The 17,411-nt window shown below is 37.2% G+C and overlaps 1 pseudogene across 1 annotated transcript; it reads left to right on the top strand.

The window, feature by feature from the left end:
• Positions 1-246: 246 nt before the first annotated feature.
• On the top strand, positions 247-14,408 carry LOC308700459 (annotated as a pseudogene). Its single transcript, XR_014032261.1, has 19 exons — positions 247-432; positions 3,061-3,136; positions 3,243-3,344; positions 3,501-3,651; positions 4,052-4,139; positions 4,256-4,475; positions 4,568-4,828; positions 5,018-5,150; positions 5,270-5,406; positions 5,808-5,817; positions 9,359-9,388; positions 9,495-9,596; positions 9,753-9,903; positions 10,304-10,391; positions 10,508-10,727; positions 10,820-11,080; positions 12,182-12,314; positions 12,523-12,661; positions 13,698-14,408. The product of XR_014032261.1 is annotated as an uncharacterized misc_RNA (transcript).
• The last annotated feature ends 3,003 nt before the right edge of the window (positions 14,409-17,411 follow it).

Here is a 17,411-nt window from a genome sequence, read left to right as displayed (position 1 = left end):
TAGTAGTAGATGGCATACTTGCACTGCGTTTGCACCTTGTTTTCTTCATGTCTCGTCATTCATTGTGCACTGTTTAGAGAAGTTAGTATCCCTCCCTTCTGTGTGCCTTCAGACTGCTTTAGGCTAATATTTGTTGAATATTTATTAGTTCTTGTGTTTATATTCCACACGTCCACAAGTGTTGCTAGTTTCCATGGGGCTTCATTCGATACTGATCACAATCAAACTTACTTTGCTTTTGGGAAGAGGAAGGCTGACCCATAAGTTATCTGTGGGTTATCCAATCACATGCAGGCTGCAGCTGGTTCAGCTTCTGGATTGGTCATTCATCCAGTAACACATGCTTTGAATAATCGTACAGCAGCTGTGTACTAGTACAAAGTACACTACCAGCAGATCCTCTCCCGAGCCCTGACAAAAACAGCTCTGAATGTAAGTTATAAATAGAATGCAAACAGATGCTGTAAATCTGTGCATGCATTCATCTGCTTTATTGAATGTGTTTTAAAGATGGTAAACTACACAAAACTACTTTATAGCCTTGAGGGATGTCACAATCCTCCTCAAAGTGAATTAATTCGAAACATGTACTATAATATTAGGCAATGGTTTGTACTTGAACTGTTTTTTTTTAAGGTAAAGTGAAGTGTTTTTAAATGAAAAGAAATGTGTATGGTTTTCTAAAAACATTCAAAACATCATTCTGCTATGAAAAGGGTTGCATGGTTTGTAATGTAAAACAAGAATGCATGTGACCTATGATATAGTGCACTTTCATACTTCTATTCCTTATTGCTACACCACACAAGGGTGAGAAACGCATATGTAAGGAATAATTGACGACAGGCCGTTGAATTATTCGAAAAATAATGCACATCCGAGGTGGTAATTCGCGTCGTGACCGTTACACCTCGGGTGTGCATTATTTTTCTAATAATTCAACGGCCTGAAGTCAATTATTCCGCTTATACTACAGTTACCACACCTCGAAACATTGTTCAGATTATGTATTTCAAGACGTTTGTTAAGTTTTTGTCATTAAAACGCTCTTGTATGTAGGACTAATTTCTTACGCATCTAAACCAATGCCTCCGTTGCTAATTCCAAAACGTCATTTTAGAGTTAGTAACGGAGGTTTGAGCCACTGATAGCAGACTAATGCTGGGGACACACGACTAGCTGACACATTCTCTGACTGTTACATCGACTGCTGCAGATTTTAAACATCGACTTTGAACACAGACTGAACACGCGTTAGGGCATGATCAGTTATACGTATCAAATTACATGTAACTGGCCTTAAAGTGTGTCCCCAGTTATCAATGCAGTTATTAGAGAGAGAGAGAGAGATGTTGCAATAATGAGACAGAAAAGCATGTGCGTCAATATTATTATTTATTAATTCAATTCCTTTTAATTAATTCGAATTCATTCTTTTTTTTCTATTATTGACAGATGACAGACTAGCCAAATAAATGAAACACAAAGCCCTTTTAAAGTCGGCATGAAATCAAATTTGACAAATCTTCTTCTTATATGTAATATTGTAGTGTTTATTATAAATGATTTATCTGTGCACTTCATTATTTTTTTAAAATTCATGTACCCTTATAATCTTTAATCAAATACATTACCCTTCCCTCCCCCCTCGAAACGACCTCTCTTCTCTTTCGGTCACGTGCCATGGCGAAAGGGTGCGGCCAGAGCCGATGAGGGTGCGGCTATAATCGAGATGCTCTCGAGGGTGAACTTGACTGATAACAGAGAATGTCTAATAAGGCTGATAACTTGACTTGACTCATCTTGGTTCGCGGGAATAATAAAATAAAATAAAAAATCCTTCATGGGAGGGTAACGGTGGGGAGTCCGGTGGAGAGAAATCCTCCACAACTGAACGTAAACTGACATTCAAATCTGCCTCGATTTTGTTTGCAACGCCAAACCTCCAACGATCCAATCAATTCCCGAAGGACGAAATCAAGCCCCGCCCTACATTTTTTTTTTCCTAATTTCACTGCCTATCAATAATTATTTATTTGTTATATTATCTGCAATAATAATCCGTGCTGCAGGATTATCCATTTATTTAGCCTATATTCAGTTTAATTTTCTGATTGTTTCCCTGAAAATAGTGCACACCTTAGATCGTTCGTCAACCAATCAGATTCAAGCATTCAACGGCCCTGTAGTATAAGCCACCATATATGCAACCTCATGCCTGTGTGCAGATATAAATATTTGTTAAATATCTAGGCTTTAACTAATGTATGATGTGGTTCATAAAGGTAAATCATGACAACATGTTTAATGATGATAATCCATCAGAATAGTTTTAAAGTGATGCACTTTACATGAAACCTACTGTCCCCTTTCATCTAACATGTTAAGCTAAAGTGGGATAGAACTTAAAATATGGCATCACAACTATTTAAAATTGTGCAACAATACATTCACACAAACTTTTTGTTCCTTGTCGCTTTGTACATCAATGGACAATTAACCTCACACAACTTCAGGTAATCGATAGGTGCATTGGAAAAAAAATTGAAAGATAGGCAAAAAATGATATAAAATAAAATCTAAAAAACAACACCGCACACTATCTGCACTTGCAAAAATATAAAAAAATACTTTATTAAGCACAACGTATCAGGTCCCATGTCCTTCATCAGGCATACACAAACAGACAATTACAAGATGATCCAATTTCAAATCTAAAATGGCCAATCAGGGTTTTTTTTTTAACACATCGTGACAAATTGCCACCAATAACAATCAATGACACAATTTATCATTTTATCTATAACATCACAAATATTACATTTTACATAAATGCATACAAAGAAAATACAAATATCATTATTTTATAACATTACATTAAATAACGCTTCATCATTTAAACCCATTGGTGATAAAGTCTGAAGGGTAATAATACAGAATAGCTCCCGTCTCTGTAAAATCATTTATATATTGCCCCCTTTTGGTCGGCTTGTACAAAAAGAAAGAAAGAAAAAAAAATGTAACATGTTCAAGTTTTAATTGTCATTCATGTTCTTTTAGGAAGCTGTTTAGTGACAACTTTGGAAACGATTCATTGTATTAAAAGTGTGTGGTTATCATGGAAACTGAGGGCAAGGTAAGGACATAAAGGAAAGAGAATCCTCACATAGTTGTCATCAAAAAATGTTGTTTTTAAGACCGTGAAATGAATCGCATTAAGATTTTTTTTATTTTTTTATAAGGTGATCAAGTGCAAGGCAGCAGTGGCCTGGGAACCAGGGAAAGCACTCTCCATTGAGGAAGTGGAGGTTGCCCCTCCCAAAGCACATGAAGTACGAATTAAGGTAGGTCCATTACACTTCATTAACCCAGTCTGTATGTAATCTGTTTACATACAACACATATATGTAGTATTGCATAAATATGCAATTCTGATGTTGTATCAATAGCCAGGCACTATTTATGTATCAGACCAATGACTTTCAATTGACCCATGTCAGATAGTAGCATCTGGAGTATGCCACACAGACTGGACTTTCCTGTATGAGGTTGGTAAAACTATGAATCCCCAGCCCTTTCCTTTGGTCTTGGGACATGAGGGGGCAGGAGTGGTGGAGAGTGTTGGTCCAGGCGTCACAAAGATGTCCAAAGGTAAATCCATTAAAGAGACTTTTTTTGTGTTAACTTTAACTTGCAAACTTCTGCCAATCTATTGATATCTATTTCAATAGATCTATTTTTGTAAGTTTAGACATAGACATATACATATATGTTAAAATACAATTTACATTGATATATTCTTGATTTAAGATGTAACTGACAGTGATGACTTTGTAATATTTGTATACTGAATTGTCTTTTTTTGGTCCTGAAATCATCCTTTATTAGCCTATGTACAAAATGTAACAAAAACATGAAAAAAGAGCAAATAAATAGATTAGTAGTGATACAAAATATTTTTGTTAAAATAAAAGGCATGTAAATAAATCTGCTTTATAGTTTTTACAATTTTGCTTTAACTTTAAAACTGCATTCTACCATTTATCTACAGGAGATAAAGTTATTACTCTAGTCGTGCCACAGTGTGGAAAATGTGAACGCTGCATGAGTCCAAAGACAAACCTCTGCACCAAAAACTGGTGAGTTGTCGTGACTGAGTGATGTTTGTCTTTTTTGTTTAAGTTCTCCTAAACTCATAGACTAGATTTATGAGGTGGGTGATATCAGTTGCATTAAGAATCTCTTAATTTCCTAGGGAGCAAACTCAGCAGTGTGTTCTTGCTGATGGCACTAGCAGGATCACCTGTAAGAATCAGCAGGTCCATCAGTTTATTGGTATCGGCACCTTCTCTGAATATACTGTTGTGCCAGAGGACAGCGTCACCAAGATTCACCCAGACGCTCCGCTGGACAAAGTCTGTCTGCTGGGCTGTGGAGTGTCTACAGGATATGGGGCAGCAGTGAACACAGGCAATGTGTGTGTGATTTCTACTGGCATAACGTCAAAAAGGCGATACATAAAATAAAAATAACATCCCACCAGCTAGTTTGGCATTGTCTTTCCCAGGTAGAATCTGGCTCTACATGTGCGGTGTTTGGTTTGGGAGCTGTCGGACTGGCAGCGGTCATGGGATGCAAGGCTGCCGGTGCCACCAGGATCATCGCCGTTGACATCAACCCAGACAAGTCTGAGATCGCCAAGACATTTGGGGCCACTGAGTTTGTGAACCCTAAAGACCACAATAAACCCATTCAGGAGGTGCTGAGGGAGCTGACGAATGGTGGCGTTGACTTTGCTATTGAGTGTGTGGGGAACGTGGGTGTCATGGTAAGTTCCAATAACCAGTGTGTATTATTATTCCAATAACTGGAAGTTTATTAGTTGAGCTGTTTATTTTTCAAAGATGCTTATAGTAACAACATTGAAGTTAGAACAAGTCAATTTGCCATGTAGAAGAAAATCATTTACTGTATGTGCCCTGTGGTTACCTGAACTAATACAGTTTCCTCTGACCAGAGGGCTGCTGTGGAAGCATGCAGCCCTGCAGGGGGGATCTGTGTGATCGTGGGTTGGATTGAGGTGGAGGAACTTTCTCTGTCCCCCCTGGATATCCTGCTAGGAAGAACTCTGAAAGGCACTTATTTTGGAGGTGAATGCCACGATTGCCCCAAGGCAATTTTCCCTGCATTTAGGGTAGTGTGAACTGTTTGCATGGTAAATGTGAAAAATTAATAATAATTATAAAGTAATTACCCTTTTGATTGACAGGTTGGAAGAGTGTTGAGGCAGTTCCAAGACTGGTTCTAGATTATATGAGTGGGAAACTTGCTGGATGAGTTTGGGACACATAGACTGACTCTAGATCAGATTAACCAGGCCTTTGATCTCATGATCAGGGGGAAAAGGTCAGTTGTACCGTATTAGCATCTACTAATGAACATAATCATGGATTTGTTTTGTGATGAAAAGCACCAGAAAATGTTGCTTATCTTGAATGCTTAATCATTTTGCAATTTACTGTAATGTTCAGAATGATCAGAATGTTCATATATTTTATAAAAGGAAGATGGAGAGAAATTACATTTTGATTACAAATGATGAGATTAAAAAAACATGCATGGATGAATCTATTTATAATACTATATATATGTACTGTATACATATATATGTATATATGTGTGTGTGTGTGTTATCAGTGAAGATAATATTGTATAATATACATAATATTGTTTCAAGTCTATATATGAAATGCAAAACATTTATTTTTAAACCTCTATGTAATTCGATATCTTTCTCTCTTTCTCAGTATTCGGACAGTGATTGAGAGGTGAAATACAGGAGATTCCCAATATCCTTTAAACAGAACACATAATATCAGTGCTTTAGGTGGGTTCATCTTCTCCCTCTCTAAAAACCATGCACCATCCAAATGAAAGGCTGAATCAATGTCATAAGTGTTATTTTGACAGTTAACTGCCATAATAAAAGACTGTTTTGCAATATGTACACAGTGCCTATGTTTAGACAATGATTATCTCCTGTATCTGCTAATCCAAAGGTCCTTAGCTATAACAGGTGCACTGATATAAAGGTATAGGATAGGAAAAGTCATATTCACTGAACAGCGCATTGATTGTTCTTTGTTTATATTCTCAAGGAGAATACAAGGAACATGTCTGTTATGATCAGAAACTGTTCCACACAATAAAGCCAAATCTGTTGAATTTGATTAGTTTGTATCTTCTCTCTATTAGTAGTAGATGGCATACTTGCACTGCGTTTGCACCTTGTTTTCTTCATGTCTCGTCATTCATTGTGCACTGTTTAGAGAAGTTAGTATCCCTCCCTTCTGTGTGCCTTCAGACTGCTTTAGGCTAATATTTGTTGAATATTTATTAGTTCTTGTGTTTATATTCCACACGTCCACAAGTGTTGCTAGTTTCCATGGGGCTTCATTCGATACTGATCACAATCAAACTTACTTTGCTTTTGGGAAGAGGAAGGCTGACCCATAAGTTATCTGTGGGTTATCCAATCACATGCAGGCTGCAGCTGGTTCAGCTTCTGGATTGGTCATTCATCCAGTAACACATGCTTTGAATAATCGTACAGCAGCTGTGTACTAGTACAAAGTACACTACCAGCAGATCCTCTCCCGAGCCCTGACAAAAACAGCTCTGAATGTAAGTTATAAATAGAATGCAAACAGATGCTGTAAATCTGTGCATGCATTCATCTGCTTTATTGAATGTGTTTTAAAGATGGTAAACTACACAAAACTACTTTATAGCCTTGAGGGATGTCACAATCCTCCTCAAAGTGAATTAATTCGAAACATGTACTATAATATTAGGCAATGGTTTGTACTTGAACTGTTTTTTTTTAAGGTAAAGTGAAGTGTTTTTAAATGAAAAGAAATGTGTATGGTTTTCTAAAAACATTCAAAACATCATTCTGCTATGAAAAGGGTTGCATGGTTTGTAATGTAAAACAAGAATGCATGTGACCTATGATATAGTGCACTTTCATACTTCTATTCCTTATTGCTACACCACACAAGGGTGAGAAACGCATATGTAAGGAATAATTGACGACAGGCCGTTGAATTATTCGAAAAATAATGCACATCCGAGGTGGTAATTCGCGTCGTGACCGTTACACCTCGGGTGTGCATTATTTTTCTAATAATTCAACGGCCTGAAGTCAATTATTCCGCTTATACTACAGTTACCACACCTCGAAACATTGTTCAGATTATGTATTTCAAGACGTTTGTTAAGTTTTTGTCATTAAAACGCTCTTGTATGTAGGACTAATTTCTTACGCATCTAAACCAATGCCTCCGTTGCTAATTCCAAAACGTCATTTTAGAGTTAGTAACGGAGGTTTGAGCCACTGATAGCAGACTAATGCTGGGGACACACGACTAGCTGACACATTCTCTGACTGTTACATCGACTGCTGCAGATTTTAAACATCGACTTTGAACACAGACTGAACACGCGTTAGGGCATGATCAGTTATACGTATCAAATTACATGTAACTGGCCTTAAAGTGTGTCCCCAGTTATCAATGCAGTTATTAGAGAGAGAGAGAGAGATGTTGCAATAATGAGACAGAAAAGCATGTGCGTCAATATTATTATTTATTAATTCAATTCCTTTTAATTAATTCGAATTCATTCTTTTTTTTCTATTATTGACAGATGACAGACTAGCCAAATAAATGAAACACAAAGCCCTTTTAAAGTCGGCATGAAATCAAATTTGACAAATCTTCTTCTTATATGTAATATTGTAGTGTTTATTATAAATGATTTATCTGTGCACTTCATTATTTTTTTAAAATTCATGTACCCTTATAATCTTTAATCAAATACATTACCCTTCCCTCCCCCCTCGAAACGACCTCTCTTCTCTTTCGGTCACGTGCCATGGCGAAAGGGTGCGGCCAGAGCCGATGAGGGTGCGGCTATAATCGAGATGCTCTCGAGGGTGAACTTGACTGATAACAGAGAATGTCTAATAAGGCTGATAACTTGACTTGACTCATCTTGGTTCGCGGGAATAATAAAATAAAATAAAAAATCCTTCATGGGAGGGTAACGGTGGGGAGTCCGGTGGAGAGAAATCCTCCACAACTGAACGTAAACTGACATTCAAATCTGCCTCGATTTTGTTTGCAACGCCAAACCTCCAACGATCCAATCAATTCCCGAAGGACGAAATCAAGCCCCGCCCTACATTTTTTTTTTCCTAATTTCACTGCCTATCAATAATTATTTATTTGTTATATTATCTGCAATAATAATCCGTGCTGCAGGATTATCCATTTATTTAGCCTATATTCAGTTTAATTTTCTGATTGTTTCCCTGAAAATAGTGCACACCTTAGATCGTTCGTCAACCAATCAGATTCAAGCATTCAACGGCCCTGTAGTATAAGCCACCATATATGCAACCTCATGCCTGTGTGCAGATATAAATATTTGTTAAATATCTAGGCTTTAACTAATGTATGATGTGGTTCATAAAGGTAAATCATGACAACATGTTTAATGATGATAATCCATCAGAATAGTTTTAAAGTGATGCACTTTACATGAAACCTACTGTCCCCTTTCATCTAACATGTTAAGCTAAAGTGGGATAGAACTTAAAATATGGCATCACAACTATTTAAAATTGTGCAACAATACATTCACACAAACTTTTTGTTCCTTGTCGCTTTGTACATCAATGGACAATTAACCTCACACAACTTCAGGTAATCGATAGGTGCATTGGAAAAAAAATTGAAAGATAGGCAAAAAATGATATAAAATAAAATCTAAAAAACAACACCGCACACTATCTGCACTTGCAAAAATATAAAAAAATACTTTATTAAGCACAACGTATCAGGTCCCATGTCCTTCATCAGGCATACACAAACAGACAATTACAAGATGATCCAATTTCAAATCTAAAATGGCCAATCAGGGTTTTTTTTTTAACACATCGTGACAAATTGCCACCAATAACAATCAATGACACAATTTATCATTTTATCTATAACATCACAAATATTACATTTTACATAAATGCATACAAAGAAAATACAAATATCATTATTTTATAACATTACATTAAATAACGCTTCATCATTTAAACCCATTGGTGATAAAGTCTGAAGGGTAATAATACAGAATAGCTCCCGTCTCTGTAAAATCATTTATATATTGCCCCCTTTTGGTCGGCTTGTACAAAAAGAAAGAAAGAAAAAAAAATGTAACATGTTCAAGTTTTAATTGTCATTCATGTTCTTTTAGGAAGCTGTTTAGTGACAACTTTGGAAACGATTCATTGTATTAAAAGTGTGTGGTTATCATGGAAACTGAGGGCAAGGTAAGGACATAAAGGAAAGAGAATCCTCACATAGTTGTCATCAAAAAATGTTGTTTTTAAGACCGTGAAATGAATCGCATTAAGATTTTTTTTATTTTTTTATAAGGTGATCAAGTGCAAGGCAGCAGTGGCCTGGGAACCAGGGAAAGCACTCTCCATTGAGGAAGTGGAGGTTGCCCCTCCCAAAGCACATGAAGTACGAATTAAGGTAGGTCCATTACACTTCATTAACCCAGTCTGTATGTAATCTGTTTACATACAACACATATATGTAGTATTGCATAAATATGCAATTCTGATGTTGTATCAATAGCCAGGCACTATTTATGTATCAGACCAATGACTTTCAATTGACCCATGTCAGATAGTAGCATCTGGAGTATGCCACACAGACTGGACTTTCCTGTATGAGGTTGGTAAAACTATGAATCCCCAGCCCTTTCCTTTGGTCTTGGGACATGAGGGGGCAGGAGTGGTGGAGAGTGTTGGTCCAGGCGTCACAAAGATGTCCAAAGGTAAATCCATTAAAGAGACTTTTTTTGTGTTAACTTTAACTTGCAAACTTCTGCCAATCTATTGATATCTATTTCAATAGATCTATTTTTGTAAGTTTAGACATAGACATATACATATATGTTAAAATACAATTTACATTGATATATTCTTGATTTAAGATGTAACTGACAGTGATGACTTTGTAATATTTGTATACTGAATTGTCTTTTTTTGGTCCTGAAATCATCCTTTATTAGCCTATGTACAAAATGTAACAAAAACATGAAAAAAGAGCAAATAAATAGATTAGTAGTGATACAAAATATTTTTGTTAAAATAAAAGGCATGTAAATAAATCTGCTTTATAGTTTTTACAATTTTGCTTTAACTTTAAAACTGCATTCTACCATTTATCTACAGGAGATAAAGTTATTACTCTAGTCGTGCCACAGTGTGGAAAATGTGAACGCTGCATGAGTCCAAAGACAAACCTCTGCACCAAAAACTGGTGAGTTGTCGTGACTGAGTGATGTTTGTCTTTTTTGTTTAAGTTCTCCTAAACTCATAGACTAGATTTATGAGGTGGGTGATATCAGTTGCATTAAGAATCTCTTAATTTCCTAGGGAGCAAACTCAGCAGTGTGTTCTTGCTGATGGCACTAGCAGGATCACCTGTAAGAATCAGCAGGTCCATCAGTTTATTGGTATCGGCACCTTCTCTGAATATACTGTTGTGCCAGAGGACAGCGTCACCAAGATTCACCCAGACGCTCCGCTGGACAAAGTCTGTCTGCTGGGCTGTGGAGTGTCTACAGGATATGGGGCAGCAGTGAACACAGGCAATGTGTGTGTGATTTCTACTGGCATAACGTCAAAAAGGCGATACATAAAATAAAAATAACATCCCACCAGCTAGTTTGGCATTGTCTTTCCCAGGTAGAATCTGGCTCTACATGTGCGGTGTTTGGTTTGGGAGCTGTCGGACTGGCAGCGGTCATGGGATGCAAGGCTGCCGGTGCCACCAGGATCATCGCCGTTGACATCAACCCAGACAAGTCTGAGATCGCCAAGACATTTGGGGCCACTGAGTTTGTGAACCCTAAAGACCACAATAAACCCATTCAGGAGGTGCTGAGGGAGCTGACGAATGGTGGCGTTGACTTTGCTATTGAGTGTGTGGGGAACGTGGGTGTCATGGTAAGTTCCAATAACCAGTGTGTATTATTATTCCTATAATTGGAAGTTTATTAGTAGAGCTGTTTATTTTTCTGTTTATGTTTATTGGGAAACGTGGGTGTCATGGTAAGTTAAGGCCCTTTCACACCAATAATAACAACTATAAAGATAACTAGGGCTGTCGCGGTGACAGAATTTCCATTGCGGTAATTTTGAGTGGCTTAATAGCGATACGACAAATGTTTAGCTTTCCTTGGACGCAAACTTTTCACGAATATATAAGACTTGAAATCAAAGACAGATGCAGGTAATCGCACGCGCTCAGTCTCTCTCAATCACTGGATTTTAAGTGCAAATCCACGAAGCCTCTGTTCAAATCACCATGATAAACACAGCCATGTTATCATTATTAACTTATTTAACATTCAATACACATGCACAAAGTTCAAAATAAGAAGGGTATAGCCTTATGAAAAAGAAAACACGCGAATATCGTGGTTGCTGCGGTTATCGCGACAGCCCTAAAGATAACTATAACGATAACTATATTAACGTCCACACCAACGCACGATAACTTTATGATAAGCACGCTGCAGTTTTGTCGTGTGCCACTTTAAATGCTCAAGCTCTTTAAATTAGGATGGATTCTGATTGGCTGTCAATGTTTTTATCATTCATTAGCTGTGAAAAAATCCCAAGTGTGAGTAGCCTATCTGCAGATTGGTGTAATGGGAGGAAAGGTCTTCACAACTGGTGGTGAAAGCTGCCTGTTGGGGTGTGGGGTAGGGTTAGGGGTTAGTTTCTTTTGTAGCATTCTGTACCTTTTGAAGCTCCCATTACTCAAACCTGCAGTTATCTCTGTCTCAAAAATAGCTCTGAAAGTGTTTCCAATATCGTTCCTCTGTGCTGTTTTTTGTTAAAGTTGTGGTGTGGACTCTGCTATTCTTTTACATTTACAATGATTTTTAAAGCTTTATCTTTTATTGTTATTATATACCTTTTTCATTTTTAGGAATACTTTTATTGTCAAACAGTTCTATTTCCTATTGCAAATCACATAGTCATAGAAAAACATCAATGTTCCGGATTCATATAAACTAATGAATCTTGTCGTACAATTAGAGGGCTGCTGTGGAAGCGTGCAGTCCTGCAGGGGGAGTCTGTGTGATGGTGGGCTGGACCCGGACGGGGGAACTAACTCTGGTCTCTGAGGATATTCTGCTTGGAAAAACTCTGAAAGGCTCCTATTTTGGTGGTAAAAGCATGCCTGATCAATTAAAATATCACTCATGGTCGTGTTCTGATGTGTATGTTGCAGGTGCAGTACCAGTTTGATGTGATATGGAGAATTAGGTCTAATCATTTAATAGTCCTCTCTTATTTTATTATTTATTACAGTAATGCGAGTTGTTTGGTTGGAAGACACCCAGAAAAATCAAATGTTCTTTCTATCTGATTGACAGGTTGGAAGAGTGTTGAGGCGGTGCCCAAGTTGGTGCAGGATTATATGAGTGGGAAACTTCTGCTGGATGAGTTTGTGACACACAATATGACTTTAGATCAGGTTAACCATGCCTTTGATCTCATGATTACTGGAAAAAGGTCAGTTCTGTGAATCTACTAATGATCTTGTGTTGTGCTGATGACATTTTTCATATACGACACACAGAAGTCTTTACATTGACTAATAATTATGTGTATGTGTGTATGTATGTATGTATGTGTGTATGTATATATATATGTATGTATATACAGTGCTATGCATAAGTTTAGACACCCATGCTAAAGTTGACTAAAAAGGGGAATAAAAAATCATCTTTTGGAAATTGAACTTAATGCCTTAATTTAAAAAATTAGGAAAAATCCAACCTTTAAGGACACCAATTTTCTTTGTGAATGAATAATGTATCGTAAATAAATAAATGTTCTTCCTTAAAATACAGGGTGCATAATTTTGGACACCCCTATGTTAAACTCCCATAGAGGCAGGCAGATTTTTATTTTTAAGTATTTTTTTTATTTTATTTTTAGGATACTATGCATCCTGATAAAGTTCCCTTGGCCTTTGGAATTAAAATAGCCCCACATCATCACATAGCCTTCACCATACCTAGAGATTGGCATGGGGTACTTTCCATAAGATCATCTCTCAGTGCAAATCAAACTAGCTATTAGGCTAACTGAAATAAAACCATGCCAATCTCTAGGTATGGTGAAGGCTATGTGATGATGTGGGGCTATTTTAATTCCAAAGGCCAAGGGAACTTTATCAGGATGCATAGTATCCTAAAAAATAAATAAAAAAAAATACTTAAAAATAAAAATCTGCCTGCCTCTATGGGAATTTAACATAGGGGTGTCCAAACTTATGCACCCTGTATTTTGAGGAAGAACATTTATTTATTTATGATACATTATTCATTCACAAAGAAAATTGGTGTCCTTAAAGGTTGGATTTTTCCTAATTTTTTAAATTAAGGCATTAAGTTCAGTTTCCAAAAGATGATTTTTTATTCCTCTTTTTAGTCAACTTTAGCATGGGTGTCTAAACTTATGCATAGCACTGTATATATATATATATATATATATATATGTATATATGTATGTATGTATTAAATACACACTTTCTCTTTTTCAGTATTCGTACAGTGATCAATATGTGAAATGAAGGAAGCGTCCTGTCTTCCTCAAACAGAACAGTGTTTATATTCTGTTTGGACATTACATCCAGGGAAGAAGAATCAATGTTGTCAAATACTATGCAATAATGCAATAAACAGAGCTCCACAGTTCAGATCTCATTGGCCCCCGAATCCTGTTCAACATAATTATACAGTAAACATAAAAAATTGTCACATCACACAGCAGTTTCATATAGAATGGTTTCATATGTACAGCAGAGAGAAGCTTTATTTCAGTATATATATATTTTTAATGTATATATTCTCAAGGAATATACATTGAGTCACAATGTTACTGTTTCACACAGTAAAGCTTGATTTGAATTTGATTTGGTTGTGTATTTTCTCTTTTACCAGTAGATGGCAATCTTGTACTACAAAACATCCCTTTTCACTCCTTTTGTCTTTCTTTTGTCTGAATTAAGACAAAGTTTCTTCAGTTTGATTCAAACCTGTATTTCATTTCAGACTTGGCTGAATATCCATGTTCTTGTGTTTATGTTCAACATCATTACAGAGCAAACCAGCAGGACTCCATTATTTTAAATATATACCATTATTTCCCTTTGAAACCACTATCCACCAGTTCTCATCCTCATCTACAATAATATTATCATCTGACCTTCATTGTCTCCAAGTAGGACATGCTGTGTGAGAGAAGCCTCTAGAAAAACAGAAAGAATTTTGTCATAAGCAGATGGATGGGTGCGTGTCACTAGGGGTTGGGGAAACATGCAGCTGATCACGGGTTGCATTTTGACCTTGGTAATATTATATATTGATTTAATATAGCATGCTCTTGAGGGTTAGAATAGCAGTTGTGGCCTGTCAGAACCAGAGACAAAGGGCTGGCTGGGGAATGCCTCTCCATGATGAACTGGGATGGCTGTCCAGGAATAAATTGTAGTTCCATTCAGATCAAATGAATACTCTTGGCAGATCCCCCTCCCCCTTTTCCATCTTTATGTAAAATGGAAAAATGAAGCAAAGTCTCTCCCTCACGTTTACCCCACCCCCTGCCAAATTGTGCAATCAATCAGAGATTCAAAGCTGTGACTCTTCGTTGCTCTCTCCATTGAAACTGAGAAAGATCACAAAAAAATTGAGACATCAAAAGATAGAAGACAAGTAGCGGCAGGTGCTTGTTCAGTGCGCTCATTTGTAGATTCAGGGCATTTTGTAGGGGATAAATTTACAAAGGCCCACTAGGTTATATTGGACCATTCAGACTGCATCCCTTCAGTTAGTGGGCAGGATCAGTAGTGGCGCTAAAAGTAGCAAACATCTTAGTTTCGAGCTGTAGCATCAAATCATAGGAAAGCTATTTTATTTTATAAACAGGTCAGCGTTGTGAAATTCTATAAAGTCATTTATCTTGGCAATGTGTCAACTATAAAAGCATGCATGTAGTGTTGATTGTTTAGAATCATAAAAAGTGATGTCTGGTTCTACAGTGCATTACATGACTCTTCGCTCAGAATTTAAGGTCGGCATAAAACCGACTTAATTTTGTCCATCAGAAATTGATTGGATCGTTGTGGTTTGCTATTGCTGTGATCTCATCATCATGTGGGAAAATGTCCCACCCTCGTGCCGGCAAACGCCATTAGATGTACAAGAGGGAGAAGTTATTTTGATTTAAGATTATGAAAACAGATGAGGATATATATACTACTGTATATATTGTAGGTATTGCCTTGTACTCTTGTACTTCTAGAGACAAAATGGTAAGAACTTTGGTAAGATAGTAAGAAGTTCTACTCACTTTTATCAATGTTAACTTTGTGAAGCTGTATTTCGAATCCGCCTATCACAATTCTGAATCATCAAAGTAACGTTTGAGTTTGAATCGTTCAAAGAGCTTCCAGCGTAGGCTAATAGGCCCACTCGACTGATATACTACATGGGCTATATGTAATGTTTTGTTAAAGTGTCTGCTAAATGAACAAATGTATTTTATTTAAATTAAAAGTTTATATTTTACTTCAAATTTGATTCCATGCCAATTTAAATGTCACTTGTCTATCACACATGTGGTGACCTTTGATTGAGCTGTGTGTTTTTCATCAACGTGATTGACATATAAATAGAAGGTAAAGTCAAATACAGCAATGGCGTATCAGATTCTAATGAAGAATAGCGATTTGTCCTGTGTGCTTACCATGACAGATATGAGACATATTCCTCTCACATGAGCTTGGTCCAGGCAAATATCAGGCATTTACCCTGCCAAATGTGTAGTCAGCACCGTGCATCATTCCGACAGGCACGACAGCCTCATAAGGAAAATTGACAAACAACGGAAATGCCAGCATAGGTAAATATTGCTGAGCAAATATAGCTTGGAAGAGAAAAAATGTCAAAGGGGCTGAGTTGCCTTCCTCAATATTTAGATGTGGATCAAAAGATTTCTCCCTTAATTATTATATTTAATGTGTGCAAGGGTGTTCAAATGTGTGTGGGGGTGCACCTGTGTGTTTAAATGTGTGACACTGCTAGGCGACGGTGCTGTTGATGAAAGTGCAAAACAGCCTTGGCCACTATGCAATGTTGTGAGGGATCTTCCAGTTAAAAAAAATTTTTCATGTTTTTGCCAATATAATATCTCTATAATTCCGTCTAACCTTAAGGATGAAAAACCTCCCTGTACAAGAAATGCCATGCATCTGTAACATTTTCTTTTAACCAAATTGTTAGACACATAGGTGGCCCAGTTGCTGAAGAAGAGATGACTAACTGGTTGGACCATGTAAGATCTGGGTCAGGATCTATCGAGCGTGACTGTGAAAGACTGAGAGACAAATTGATTTGATCTGAATGAAGAAAAACTCACTTGTAACGCTTTTGAAATGTAAACTTATTTATGTCAGTTTACTTTGTAATTGCAGTGATTTATGTGCGAAGGTAAATCAAGATTTGTCAAGATGAAGACTTTGTCAGATGGAATTCCTCTCATGTGGAAATGCAAGTGAACAAATAAAACGTCATTGTGACCTGTGCAAGTATGAACAACTGAGTCAAGATTCATTATAAATGAATGTCTACTTGAAAGTTTGTTTGAAGTTGTAACTGGTGGTGAGGCATAAAATTCAGTTTTGGTTGTCTTCTTTGCTTTGAGAGGTGTGCTTCTTTTAGATTTCCTTTCGTGTGCTCCTCAGAGCTCAAAGGGTTTGGCAGAGAACATGAACAAACACAGCCTCTGGATTGTCTTAATTGATGGTACACTCAAGCTTCAGTGGCAATGATAACTTTAAAACAAGTACCTGAGACAGAGAGACAGACAGCGCACACACACACACACACACACACAGAGAGAGAGAGAGAAAAAGTTCAGAGAAAAAGACAGTGGCCTAGTTGAGATGAACACAAAGCCCAAACTGCCATGGAAGAATGCGTCCCTAAGTCGGTGAAAGACCACCCTGGTAGAAGCCCTGTTTTAGCAGTAAATCCGGGCCATTAGTGTTAATGCCAACCAATGCCTCAGACATCCCCAGCCTAAAGCTCAACACAGCAAACCCGGATCCAGTGACACAGTCCTGGCTGCTCTAGCAAGGGAAACCCCTTATCAAACGTGGCTGGAAGGGTTAGGAGAGGTCAGCAATACTGGAGCTGCACACCTGCACTGCAGCGGATCTCCTTGTTTGAAGTAGGTTGACACTGGATTAGCATAG

This window comes from Scardinius erythrophthalmus (assembly GCF_964197995.2).
Source record: "Scardinius erythrophthalmus genome assembly, chromosome: 13".
Lineage (NCBI taxonomy): Eukaryota > Metazoa > Chordata > Actinopteri > Cypriniformes > Leuciscidae > Scardinius > Scardinius erythrophthalmus.
The sequence above is the reverse complement of the archived record's forward strand: the minus strand, read 5'-3'. Positions and strand labels throughout refer to the sequence as shown.